This window comes from Lithobates pipiens, unplaced genomic scaffold (assembly GCF_037356315.1).
Source record: "Lithobates pipiens isolate NorthernLeopardFrog02 unplaced genomic scaffold, aLitPip1_a1.2 Scaffold_23, whole genome shotgun sequence".
NCBI lineage: Eukaryota > Metazoa > Chordata > Amphibia > Anura > Ranidae > Lithobates > Lithobates pipiens.
In genome coordinates, this window is record NW_027507785.1 from 12,190,258 (window position 1) to 12,202,577 (window position 12,320).

Below are 12,320 nucleotides of genomic sequence, written 5' to 3' on the forward strand. Positions count from 1 at the left end.
ATGATAAAGCTTAAAGTGTAGGGATACATTATGGTCCTTAAAACCAAGTTTAATATTAGCCACATGTTCCGCTATTCTTATCCTTAGAAGTCTTTTGGTCCGGCCTATATAGATCAACCCACATGGGCATTGTAAAGCATACACAACATACGATGTATTACAGGTAATAAACCCTTTGATTGTAAATTCTTTATTATTCCCTGCTGCTAAAAAGCGTTCCATTGCTCTTATTGGTGTGTTTACTTCTTTACAAGCCCTGCAACGTCTACAAGCAAAAAACCCATCTTTTTCCCAAAAAGTGGGAGGATGTTTAGGCGGGTCAATCACTTTTTTAACTATCTTATCGGCATAGTTGGGAGCTCTTCTATATATAAACCCGGGTTTTGCAGGCAGCACTGGTTGTAATGTTTTATCCATCAAAAGGATGTGCCAGTGTGATAAAAATATATTCTCCACCTCCCTATATTGTGAATGGTACCCTGATATAAAATTCCATTCGTGACTATTGGAAGTGTGATTGTCCTTATTGTTACTCAAGAGATTATCTCTTGATGTGGATGCTACTCCTTCAATCACTTTGTCCAGTTGTTTATCACAATAGCCCTTTTCCAGGAATTTTTCTTTAATCCTATTCGCCTGGGAGAAGAAATCATTATCATTGGAACAGTTTCTTCTTCTAATCCTGGTCACTTGACCTTTAGGAATATTCTTTAACCAGACCGGGTGATGCCCACTCTGTATCGGTAGATAACTATTTGCGTCTGTAGGTTTGAAATAAGCCTTGGTACCGAGTCTTTCTCCATGTCTGTAGATGTTAACATCCAAAAAATTGATGCTTTCAGTGCTTATTTCACTAGTCAGTTTAATGTGACTAGTATTATTATTCAATTCGGCAAGGAAATCAGTGAGGGAAGATCTTGTTCCAGACCAGATCAGATTTTGGGGTGTAGAACATATGAAACCCTCCTGGAGAGGGTCAAATATGGTACGAGAGTTATCCAAACGCGAAACGGAATGGATATATTTGATTGACACTTTAACACCAAAAGGGTTAAATGTGGACCTAGATATTAATTGCTTCATCAGTGATTATTAAATTTTCTGGTTTACGTTCCCTTCCTCTTAATATTTAAATATTTTAACATTTTAATTTTTTAAGTAGTAATCCTTTAAGCAGTATCCAGCTAGATGCTTGGGTAGGATATATAGTGTATGGATTAATGAAGACATTCACGGTACGGTCTTTTACGTTTGTACCATTACATATCTATACCAATTTTATATATAAATACCATGGGCATATAGAGTTTTGGTAACTACAACTATTCTATGGCTGATATACAATGAATTACTAAATTTTTGACATGAGGTGACTAATATGATTACTATGGCTATTATAGAATGATCATGTTCAAATTTGTGTTGACTCATAATATTTACGGTATTTTTGAATATTTTTTATTTGGAATATTTTAAGTATTTTTAGGTTTATGCGTTTGTTCCCGCCTGTGATTTTATTAATTAGTCAGTAAGAAGGTCCCTTCAACTTAAATGACACCTCATAAAGATAAAAATCTTGGAGGTGGTGGATATATATTACATATTTACCACTCTTTGCTCACTGCAACGATAATTCCAGTGATATATGGGGTGCAGCTAGTGTAGGCATTAGAGATATATACATGTATAAGTATATGTATATTTTGGATGACGCACATGACATACACACTAGTTTTTTCTAAATAGGATGCATCTTTTAGAGAGACAGCTTATGGACCTTGTATGTATATATAGGTCCTTGCTCGCATATTACACAAACATACATGGACCATGTGAGGATCTAATGTTTAGGTCACTATCTTCCTTTACTGTCTAATATAGAGTCTAATTTATATCTAGACTATATATAATCTAATTTTATATTTGTATTTTTATGTATTTGTATATTGAGGCTAATTTTAATTTGTAGGTCTATATTTCTATCTTTCATGTATTGTTTTTAGTGTTATGTTCATTTTGCTTGTTTTGCTGAGGAGGTCGCCAGTAGTTCGGCGATCGTTTGTGTTTATCTAATCATCTCTCCCCTGTATTGAGAACCGAGCTGGCTGCGTCCGGTTACCATGACGATGTGCAGCGTCATGTAGGCCGGATATTGCAGTGCTGCGTGATTGGCTGACAGGGTGTGAGACTGATGAATATATATTGGCCGTCGGCGTCGTGTAGCCACGCCCTCTGTTGAAGTCGGAAGTGACGAAACGCGTCAGGGCGTGGCCTACACGACGCTACCGGAAGTGAGGTGTGCGCTCCACCGCTGACCACAGACCAGGAAGTGAAGCACATTGTACACAGTGGAACACTTGTGGATGGCTCTGAGATCTGAATAATTGGTGAAGTACACATCTTTGAAATGCTGATGATGTTTTAGACAATGTACGCAGATATGTTAATGGGTGATTCTATTGTTTTGTGCGAACCTTTTTAAAAATTAAACAGTATTATGCTATGTGCACACTTTGTTTTATTTTTATGACAAACTGGGAGGACTGTTTGGAACTGCAACGCTAAGGTGATATATTACCATACTCAAGGAAGTGACTACTCCTTAAGGCTTGTGTTTTCAGCAGTGTCTGGTGAGTTTAACCCCCTAGGGGGTACGCATCGCATGTGGGGAAGCACTCCCGATTTATGGTGGAAGAAAAGTTGACAGCACTTTGATCACCTTGCAACTCTGATTAGATCACTATAGACACCTTATCTGCACATTAAGAACTTTTTAGTGATTGCTCGTACATTGCTACTTCTATAAAGGACTTTCTACAAAGCGCTGTTTTAATGCGGACATTCTCAGATTTACCTTGATGAATTGTTTGTATTACTTTTTTAATGTATTTGTACGATAACTTTTTAACGGCTGCTATTTTTTGTCCGTATTGCTAGGTTTTAATACACTTAGCAGTTATTATTTAGTTTGCTGTGGTTTTATAATTTTTGCAGGCATCTGCATATGAAAAAATCCTTTTCTCTATATATGTGGGTGCGCCATACAGGTTGGTACATATACATATATATATAAATTTAGGGAGTGTGTGAAGGTCCCAGTTTGGCACAGAGAGGTATATGATAGGCCGGCTTTAAAATATACCTTTTTTTTTGGTTCATATATATATATATATATACACATACACACACACACACACACACAAACAGCGATCATTGCAATTTTTTTATGTCACATGGTATTTGCGCAACGTTTTTTTAAACACAATTTTTTGGGGGAAAAAATGCACTTTAATAATGTAATTGCAAAAAAGCACAATACATAACCCAATTTTTTTGTTACAATATTAAAGATGATGTTACGTCGAATAAATAGATACCCAACATGTCACGCTTTAAAATTGCGCACACTCGTGGAATGGCCACAAACTACGATACTTAAAAATCTTGATAGGCGATGCTTTCAATTTTTTTTTACAGGTTACCAGTTTAGAGTTATGCCCCATACACACACGGTTGGACATTTCGACCACAAAATCCGTCGGATTTTTTCAGACGGATATTGGCCGAAAACTTGTCTTGCATACACACGGTCGCACAAAGTTGTCAGAAAATCCGATCGTTCGAAACAAAGTGACGTACAAAACATACAACGGGACTACCTAGAGGCCCAGTAGCCAATGGCTTTCGTCTCCAATTTTTTTCTGAGCGTGCGTGCCACTTGTGTGCGTCGGAATTCTCTACACGCGATTGGAAAAAGTCAGATCGGATTTTGTTTTGGAAAATTTTAGATCCAGCTCTCAAACTTTTTCCGTTGGTAATTCCGACAGAAAATGACCGATAGAGCCCACACGCGATCGGATTTTCCGACAACATAATCCGATCGGACTTTTTCTGTTGGAATTTCCGACCGTGTGTATGGGGCACAAGGAGGTCTAGCACGAGAATTATGGCTCTCACTAGAACATTCACAGTGATACCTCTTGTGTGGTGCGAACACCGTGTACATATGTAGAGGCAAACTACTGGGGGCATTAAATTAAAAAAAAAAAAAAATTAAATTTTTTTTTAATTTAAATTTTTTATTATTATTTACTTTATTAAATTAGCTTTTTTTATTTCTTACATTGTTCCTTAAATTAATGAATTTATTTTTGATTATTATTTATTTTATTAAATTTGCTTTTTTTATTTCTTACATTGCTCCTTAAATTAATGAATTTATTTTTGATTATTATTTATTTTATTAAATTAGCTTTTTTTTATTTCTTACATTGTTCCTTAAATTAATGAATTGATTTTTGATTATTATTTATTTTATTAAATTTGCTTTTTTTATTTCTTACATTGTTCCTTAAATTAATGAATTTATTTTTGATTATTATTTATTTTATTAAATTTGCTTTTTTTTTTATTTCTTACATTGTTCCTTAAATTAATGAATTTATTTTTAATTATTATTTATTTTATTAAATTTGCTTTTTTTTTATTTCTTACATTGTTCCTTAAATTAATGAATTTATTTTTTGATTATTATTTATTTTATTAAATTTGCTTTTTTTTTATTTCTTACATTGTTCCTTAAATTAATGAATTTATTTTTGATTATTATTTATTTTAGTAAATTAGCTTTTTTTATTTCTTACATTGTTCCTTAAATTAATGAATTTATTTTTGATTATTATTTATTTTAGTAAATTAGCTTTTTTTATTTCTTACATTGTTCCTTAAATTAATGAATTTATTTTTGATTATTATTTATTTTATTAAATTAGCTTTTTTTTTATTTCTTACATTGTTCCTTAAATTAATGAATTGATTTTTGATTATTATTTATTTTATTAAATTACCTTTTTTATTTATTTCTTACATTATTCCTTAAATTTATGAATTTATTTTTGATTATTATTTATTTTATTAAATTAGCTTTTTTTTTATTTCTTACATTGTTCCTTAAATTAATGAATTTATTTTTGATTATTATTTATTTTATTAAATTAGCTTTTTTTTTTTTTCTTACATTGTTCCTTAAATTAATGAATTTATTTTTGATTATTATTTATTTTATTAAATTTGCTTTTTTTTTTTATTTCTTACATTGTTCCTTAAATTAATGAATTTATTTTTGATTATTATTTATTTTATTAAATTTGCTTTTTTTTTATTTCTTACATTGTTCCTTAAATTAATGAATTGATTTTTGATTATTATTTATTTTATTAAATTAGCTTTTTTTTTATTTCTTACATTGTTCCTTAAATTAATGACTTTATTTTTGATTATTATTTATTTTATTAAATTAGCTTTTTTTTTATTTCTTACATTGTTCCTTAAATTAATGAATTTATTTTTGATTATTATTTATTTTATTAAATGTGCTTTTTTTTTTTTATTTCTTACATTGTTCCTTAAATTAATGAATTTATTTTTGATTATTATTTATTTTATTAAATTAGCTTTTTTTATTTCTTACATTGTTCCTTAAATTAATGAATTTATTTTTGATTATTATTTATTTTATTAAATTAGCTTTTTTTTTATTTCTTACATTGTTCCTTAAATTAATGAATTTATTTTTGATTATTATTTATTTTATTAAATTTGCTTTTTTATTTTATTTCTTACATTGTTCCTTAAATTAATGAATTGATTTTTGATTATTATTTATTTTATTAAATTAGCTTTTTTTTTATTTCTTACATTGTTCCTTAAATTAATGAATTGATTTTTGATTATTATTTATTTTATTAAATTAGCTTTTTTTATTTCTTACATTGTTCCTTAAATTAATGAATTGATTTTTGATTATTATTTATTTTATTAAATTAGCTTTTTTTTATTTCTTACATTGTTCCTTAAATTAATGAATTTATTTTTGATTATTATTTATTTTATTAAATTTGCTTTTTTTATTTCTTACATTGTTCCTTAAATTAATGAATTTATTTTCGATTATTATTTATTTTATTAATTTTGCTTTTTTTATTTCTTACATTGTTCCTTAAATTAATGAATTTATTTTTAAATATTATTTTTTTTATTAAATTTGCTTTTTTTTTATTTCTTACATTGTTTCTTAAATTAATGAATTTATTTTTGATTATTATTTATTTTATTAAATTTGCTTTTTTTTATTTCTTACATTGTTCCTTAAATTAATGAATTTATTTTTGATTATTATTTATTTTATTAAATTAGCTTTTTTTTTTTATTTCTTACATTGTTCCTTAAATTAATGAATTTATTTTTGATTATTATTTATTTTATTAAATTTGCTTTTTTTTTTATTTCTTACATTGTTCCTTAAATTAATGAATTTATTTTTGATTATTATTTATTTTATTAAATTTGCTTTTTTTTTTTATTTCTTACATTGTTCCTTAAATTAATGAATTTATTTTTGATTATTCTTTATTTTATTAAATTAGCTTTTTTTTTTTTTTTTTTTTTTACATTGTTCCTTAAATTAATGAATTTATTTTTGATTATTATTTATTTTATTAAATTAGCTTTTTTTTTTATTTCTTACATTGTTCCTTAAATTAATGAATTGATTTTTGATTATTATTTATTTGATTAAATTAGCTTTTTTTTTTTATTTCTTACAATGTTCCTTAAATTAATGAATTTATTTTTGATTATTATTTATTTTATTAAATTTGCTTTTTTTATTTCTTACATTGCTCCTTAAATTAATGAATTGATTTTTGATTATTATTTATTTTATTAAATTTGCTTTTTTTTTTTTATTTCTTACATTGTTCCTTAAATTAATGAATTTATTTTTGATTTTCAATTTTATTCCTATCACAAGAAATGTAAACATCCCCTGTAATACAAATAAGGCATGACAGGTCCTCTTTATAAGACCCCAGATCTCTGCTCTACCCTGGAAATCACGTGATCAAAAAAAAAAAAATGTCAGTTTTTACACCCGCCACAACCCGGAAGTGACGTAATGCCTTCCAGTCTCCTAGACCACAGAGACTCTCTGTCAGCTCTATGAAAACCCGGCGGCACCACCGGATTGGACTCCCTACACACGGACAAAAAGCTCTCATCGAACATTTTCCATCGTAAAATCCGACCGTGTGAACGGGGGCATAACTAGAGGCAAAATCTTTTTTTTTTTGGACAGATTGGAGTGGGATTGGAACCCCTTCTTTCAGGTAATTGTTGCTCTCTGTGACCCCCCCCCCCCCCCCGTTAGGGAGATTTACTCTCTATCTACGTACTGTGTTACCGTTTTTTACCGAGAGTGAAAGAAAATCCCAAATTTTAGGTTGTTGTCACCAGAACAGGAATACAGGGGAGATCTTCCAATAGGAACACTAGTTCTGGTGATAACCAGAAATTCCTTCACTTTGGAGGGATCTCCCCTCACTTCCTGTTGTGGCTATGAGAAAGGAAGTGAAGGGAAATCCCCCCAATGGGGAGCCAAGTGGCAGAAAAAAAACAAAAAAAAAAAACACCCAGACGGGATATAACTTTCCCGAAAAGTTTTGCCTACTTTAACCACTTCATTACCGTGCTATAGCCGAAAGACAGCTACAGTGCAGCTCTCTCTCGTTCCGGGAGGGTGTCCATAGATGTCCTTCCTGATTATGGATGCAGCCCCAACACTGCCCATCAGTGTTGCCTATCAGTGCCCATCAATGCTGTATATCAGTGCCGTTTCATCAGTGCACATTAGTGCTGCCTATCAGTGCACATTAGTGCTGCCTATCAGTGCACATTAGTGTCGCCTATCAGTGCCCACTAGTGCTGCCTATCAGTGCCCATTAGTGCTGCCTATCAGTGCACATTAGTGCTGCCTATCAGTGCCCATTAGTGTCGCCTATCAGTGCCCACTAGTGTCGCCTATCAGTGCCCACTAGTGCTGCCTATCAATGCCCACTAGTGCTGCCTATCAGTGCCCACTAGTGCTGCCTATCAGTGCCCATTAGTGTCGCCTATCAGTGCCCATTAGTGTCGCCTATCAGTGCCCATTAGTGCTGCCTATCAGTGCCCATTAGTGTCGCCTATCAGTGCCCATTAGTGTCGCCTATCAGTGCCCATTAGTGTCGCCTATCAGTGCCCATTAGTGTAGCCTATAAGTGCCCATTAGTGTCGCCTATCAGTGCCCATTAGTGTCGCCTATCAGTGCCCATTAGTGCTGCCTATCAGTGCCCATTAATGTCGCCTATCAGTGCCCATTAGTGCCGCCTATCAGTGCCCATTAGTGTCGCCTATCAGTGCCCATTAGTGTCGCCTATCAGTGCCCATTAGTGTCGCCTATCAGTGCCCATTAGTGCCGCCTATCAGTGCCCATTAGTGTCGCCTATCAGTGCCCACTAGTGCTGCCTATCAGTGCCCATTAGTGTCGCCTAACAGTGCCCATTAGTGTCACCTATCAGTGCCCATTAGTGCTGCCTATCAGGGCCCATTAGTGTCGCCTATCAGTGCCCATTAGTGCTGTCTATCAGTGCCTATTAGTGTCGCCTATCAGTGCCCATTAGTGTCGCCTATCAGTGCCCACTAGTGTCGCCTATCAGTGCCCACTAGTGCTGCCTATCAGTGCCCATTAGTGTCGCCTATCAGTGCCCATTAGTGTCACCTATCAGTGCCCACTAGTGTCGCCTATCAGTGCCCACTAGTGCTGCCTATCAGTGCCCACTAGTGCTGCCTATCAGTGCCCACTAGTGCTGCCTATTAGTGTCGCCTATCAGTGCCCATTAGTGTCGCCTATCAGTGCCCATTAGTGCCGCCTATCAGTGCCCATTAGTGTCGCCTATCAGTGCCCACTAGTGCTGCCTATCAGTGCCCATTAGTGTCGCCTAACAGTGCCCATTAGTGTCGCCTATCAGTGCCCATTAGTGCTGCCTATCAGTGCCCATTAGTGTCGCCTATCAGTGCCCATTAGTGCTGTCTATCAGTGCCCATTAGTGTCGCCTATCAGTGCCCATTAGTGTCGCCTATCAGTGCCCACTAGTGTCGCCTATCAGTGCCCACTAGTGCTGCCTATCAGTGCCCACTAGTGCTGCCTATTAGTGTCGCCTATCAGTGCCCATTAGTGTCGCCTATCAGTGCCCACTAGTGCTGCCTATCAGTGCCCATTAGTGTCGCCTATCAGTGCCCATTAGTGTCGCCTATCAGTGCCCATTAGTGTCGCCTATCAGTGCCCATTAGTGCTGCCTATCAGTGCCCATTAGTGCTGCCTATCAGGGCCCATTAGTGTCGCCTATCAGTGCCCATTAGTGCTGCCTATCAGTGCCCATTAGTGTCACCTATCAGTGCCCATTAGTGTCGCCTATCAGTGTCCATTAGTGCTGCCTATCAGTGCCCACTAGTGCTGCCTATCAGTGCCCATTAGTGTCGCCTATCAGTGCCCATTAGTGTCGCCTATCAGTGCCCATTAGTGTCGCCTATCAGTGCCCATTAGTGCTGCCTATCAGTGCCCATTAGTGCTGCCTATCAGGGCCCATTAGTGTCGCCTATCAGTGCCCATTAGTGCTGCCTATCAGTACCCATTAGTGTCGCCTATCAGTGCCCATTAGTGTCGCCTATCAGTGCCCATTAGTGTCGCCTATCAGTGCCCATTAGTGTCGCCTATCAGTGCCCATTAGTGTCGCCTATCAGTGCCCATTAGTGTCGCCTATCAGTGCCCATTAGTGCTGCCTATCAGTGCCCATTAGTGTCGCCTATCAGTGCCTATTAGTGCTGCCTATCAGTGCCCATTAGTGTCGCCTATCAGTGCCTATTAGTGCTACCTATTAGTGCCACATACCAGTGCCCATTGGTGCCTCCTCACCAGTACCTCTTCATCAGTTTACATTAGTGAAGGAGAAAAATGATTCACTTTTTATTTTTTCCAAATTATTATTATTATTTTTTTTTTTTTTTCTTTAGCAAAAAAAGAAAACCCCCCCAGTGGTGATTAAATACCACCAAAATAAAGTTCTATGTGTGTGAAAAAAAAATCATATGGGTGCCAGTGACTGAGTAATTGTCATTCAAAGTGTGACAGCGATGAAAGCTGAAAATTGGCCTGGGCACGAAGGGGGTGAAAGCGCCCGGTATTGAGGTGGTTAAATTAGAGGTTACCAATTCCCACCAGCACAAGCGGCGCGTCCCAAAGTTCCAGGAAATAACGCGGGGCGGATCAGCGCTCTCCCCGCACTGGTTGGGGCAGTTTTTCAGGTTTCTCTGAGATTCTGGTTTCGTTGGCTGAGAATTGCAGACTCGTCCTCACCCACCATGTATAGGGCGAGGGGCCCTCCGCACTGATAATGGGGCCCCCGTATTACATCTCTATGACACGTATACCATATCCTGTCATCAGACTCACCTGCCGGGACCCCCGCAGAGCACAGGAGGAGGAGGAGGAGGAGCGGGAGCGCAGACCCACACATCTTCTCTACCACTGTCCCCGATCCCGGAGGAGAAGACTCTTATATAGAGCTGGGAGATCCGGGTTTGGCATCTTCATGACAGCATGATGCCGGATCACCGATTAACACCGTCACTGCCGGATCCCTGAGCAACGGATTAACCCCATCACTGCCGGATCACTGAGCAATGGATTAACACCGTCACTGCCGGATCCCTGAGCAACGGATTAACCCCATCACTGCCGGATCACTGAGCAACGGATTAACACCGTCACTGCCAGATCACTGAGCAATGGATTAATACCGTCACTGCTGGATCCCTGAGCAACGGATTAACCCCATCACTGCCGGATCACTGAGCAACGGATTAACACCGTCACTGCCGGATCCCTGAGCAACGGATTAACCCCATCACTGCCGGATCACTGAGCAACGGATTAACACCGTCACTGCCGGATCCCTGAGCAACGGATTAACCCCATCACTGCCGGATCACTGAGCAACGGATTAACACCGTCACTGCCAGATCACTGAGCAATGGATTAATACCGTCACTGCTGGATCCCTGAGCAACGGATTAACCCCATCACTGCCGGATCACTGAGCAACGGATTAACACCGTCACTGCCGGATCCCTGAGCAACGGATTAACCCCATCACTGCCGGATCACTGAGCAACGGATTAACACCGTCACTGCCGGATCCCTGAGCAACGGATTAACACCGTCACTGCCAGATCACTGAGCAATGGATTAATACCGTCACTGCCGGATCCCTGAGCAACGGATTAACACCGTCACTGCCGTAAACTGAGCAACAGATTGCCCTCGTCACTGCCGGATCACTGAGCAACAAATTAACCCCATCACTGCTGGATCCCTGAGAAACGGATTAACCCCATCACTGCCGGATCCCTGAGCAACAGATTAACCCCATCACTGCCGGATCCCTGAGCAACAGATTAACCCCATCAATGCCGGATCCCTGAGCAACAGATTAACCCCATCAATGCCGGATCCCTGAGCAACAGATTAACCCCATCACTGCCGGATCCCTGAGCAACAGATTAACCCCATCACTGCCGGATCCCTGAGCAACAGATTAACCCCATCAATGCCGGATCCCTGAGCAACAGATTAACCCCATCACTGCCGGATCACCGAGCAATGGATTAACCCCGTCACTGCCAGATCACTGAGCAATGGAGTAACCTCATCACTGCCGGATCACTAAACAACAGGATTAACCCCATCACTGCCAGATTAGTAAACAAAACATTAACCCCATTCAGCTGAGCAACAGATCAACCCTATCACTACCAGATCACTCAGTGAAAAGATTGGCAGATCACTGGGCAACAGATTAAATCTGCCCATTCCTGGCCACTTTTCTGTAGGAAAAAAAAAGATAATGAAGTTAACAGAGCTCAGTAGCCCAAGCAGAAATTTACACCCGTAAGTCAGAGCAATGACTTCTCATTCTCCCCCACCTCCTCAGCAGTGACTCCTCACCATCCAATGCAGTGACTTAGGGGTGTACTCACTTTTGCTGCCAGCAGTTTAGACATTAATGGCTGTGTGTTGAGTTATTTTGAGGGGACAGCAAATTGACACTGTTATACAAGCTGTACACTCACTACTTTACATTGTAGACAAGTGTCATTTCTTCAGTGTTGTCACATGAAAAGATAGAAGAAAAGATTTACAAAAATGTGAGGGGTGTACTCACTTTTGTGAGATGCTGTATAAGGTCCCACAGGTAACAGTGCGTGTCAGAGCACAAACCAAGCCATGAAATCCAAGGAATTGTCTGTAGACCTCCAAGACAAGATTGTATGGAGGCACAGATCTGGGGAAGGGCACAGAAACATTTCTGAACCATTGAAGGTCCCAATGAGCACAGTGGCCTCCATCATCCCTATATGGAAGAAGTTTGGAACCACCAGGACTCTTC

General features: G+C 37.4%; 1 long non-coding RNA gene across 1 annotated transcript in view; it reads right to left on the reverse strand.

The window, feature by feature from the left end:
* LOC143927199 (uncharacterized) overlaps nt 1–10,515 on the reverse strand; it is a 28,529-nt gene extending 18,014 nt beyond the window's left edge. The window contains exon 1 of the long non-coding RNA XR_013262252.1: nt 10,325–10,515. This is a non-coding gene — a long non-coding RNA (uncharacterized LOC143927199). The remainder of the gene's footprint in view (nt 1–10,324) is intronic.
* Between the last annotated feature and the right edge of the window lie 1,805 nt (nt 10,516–12,320).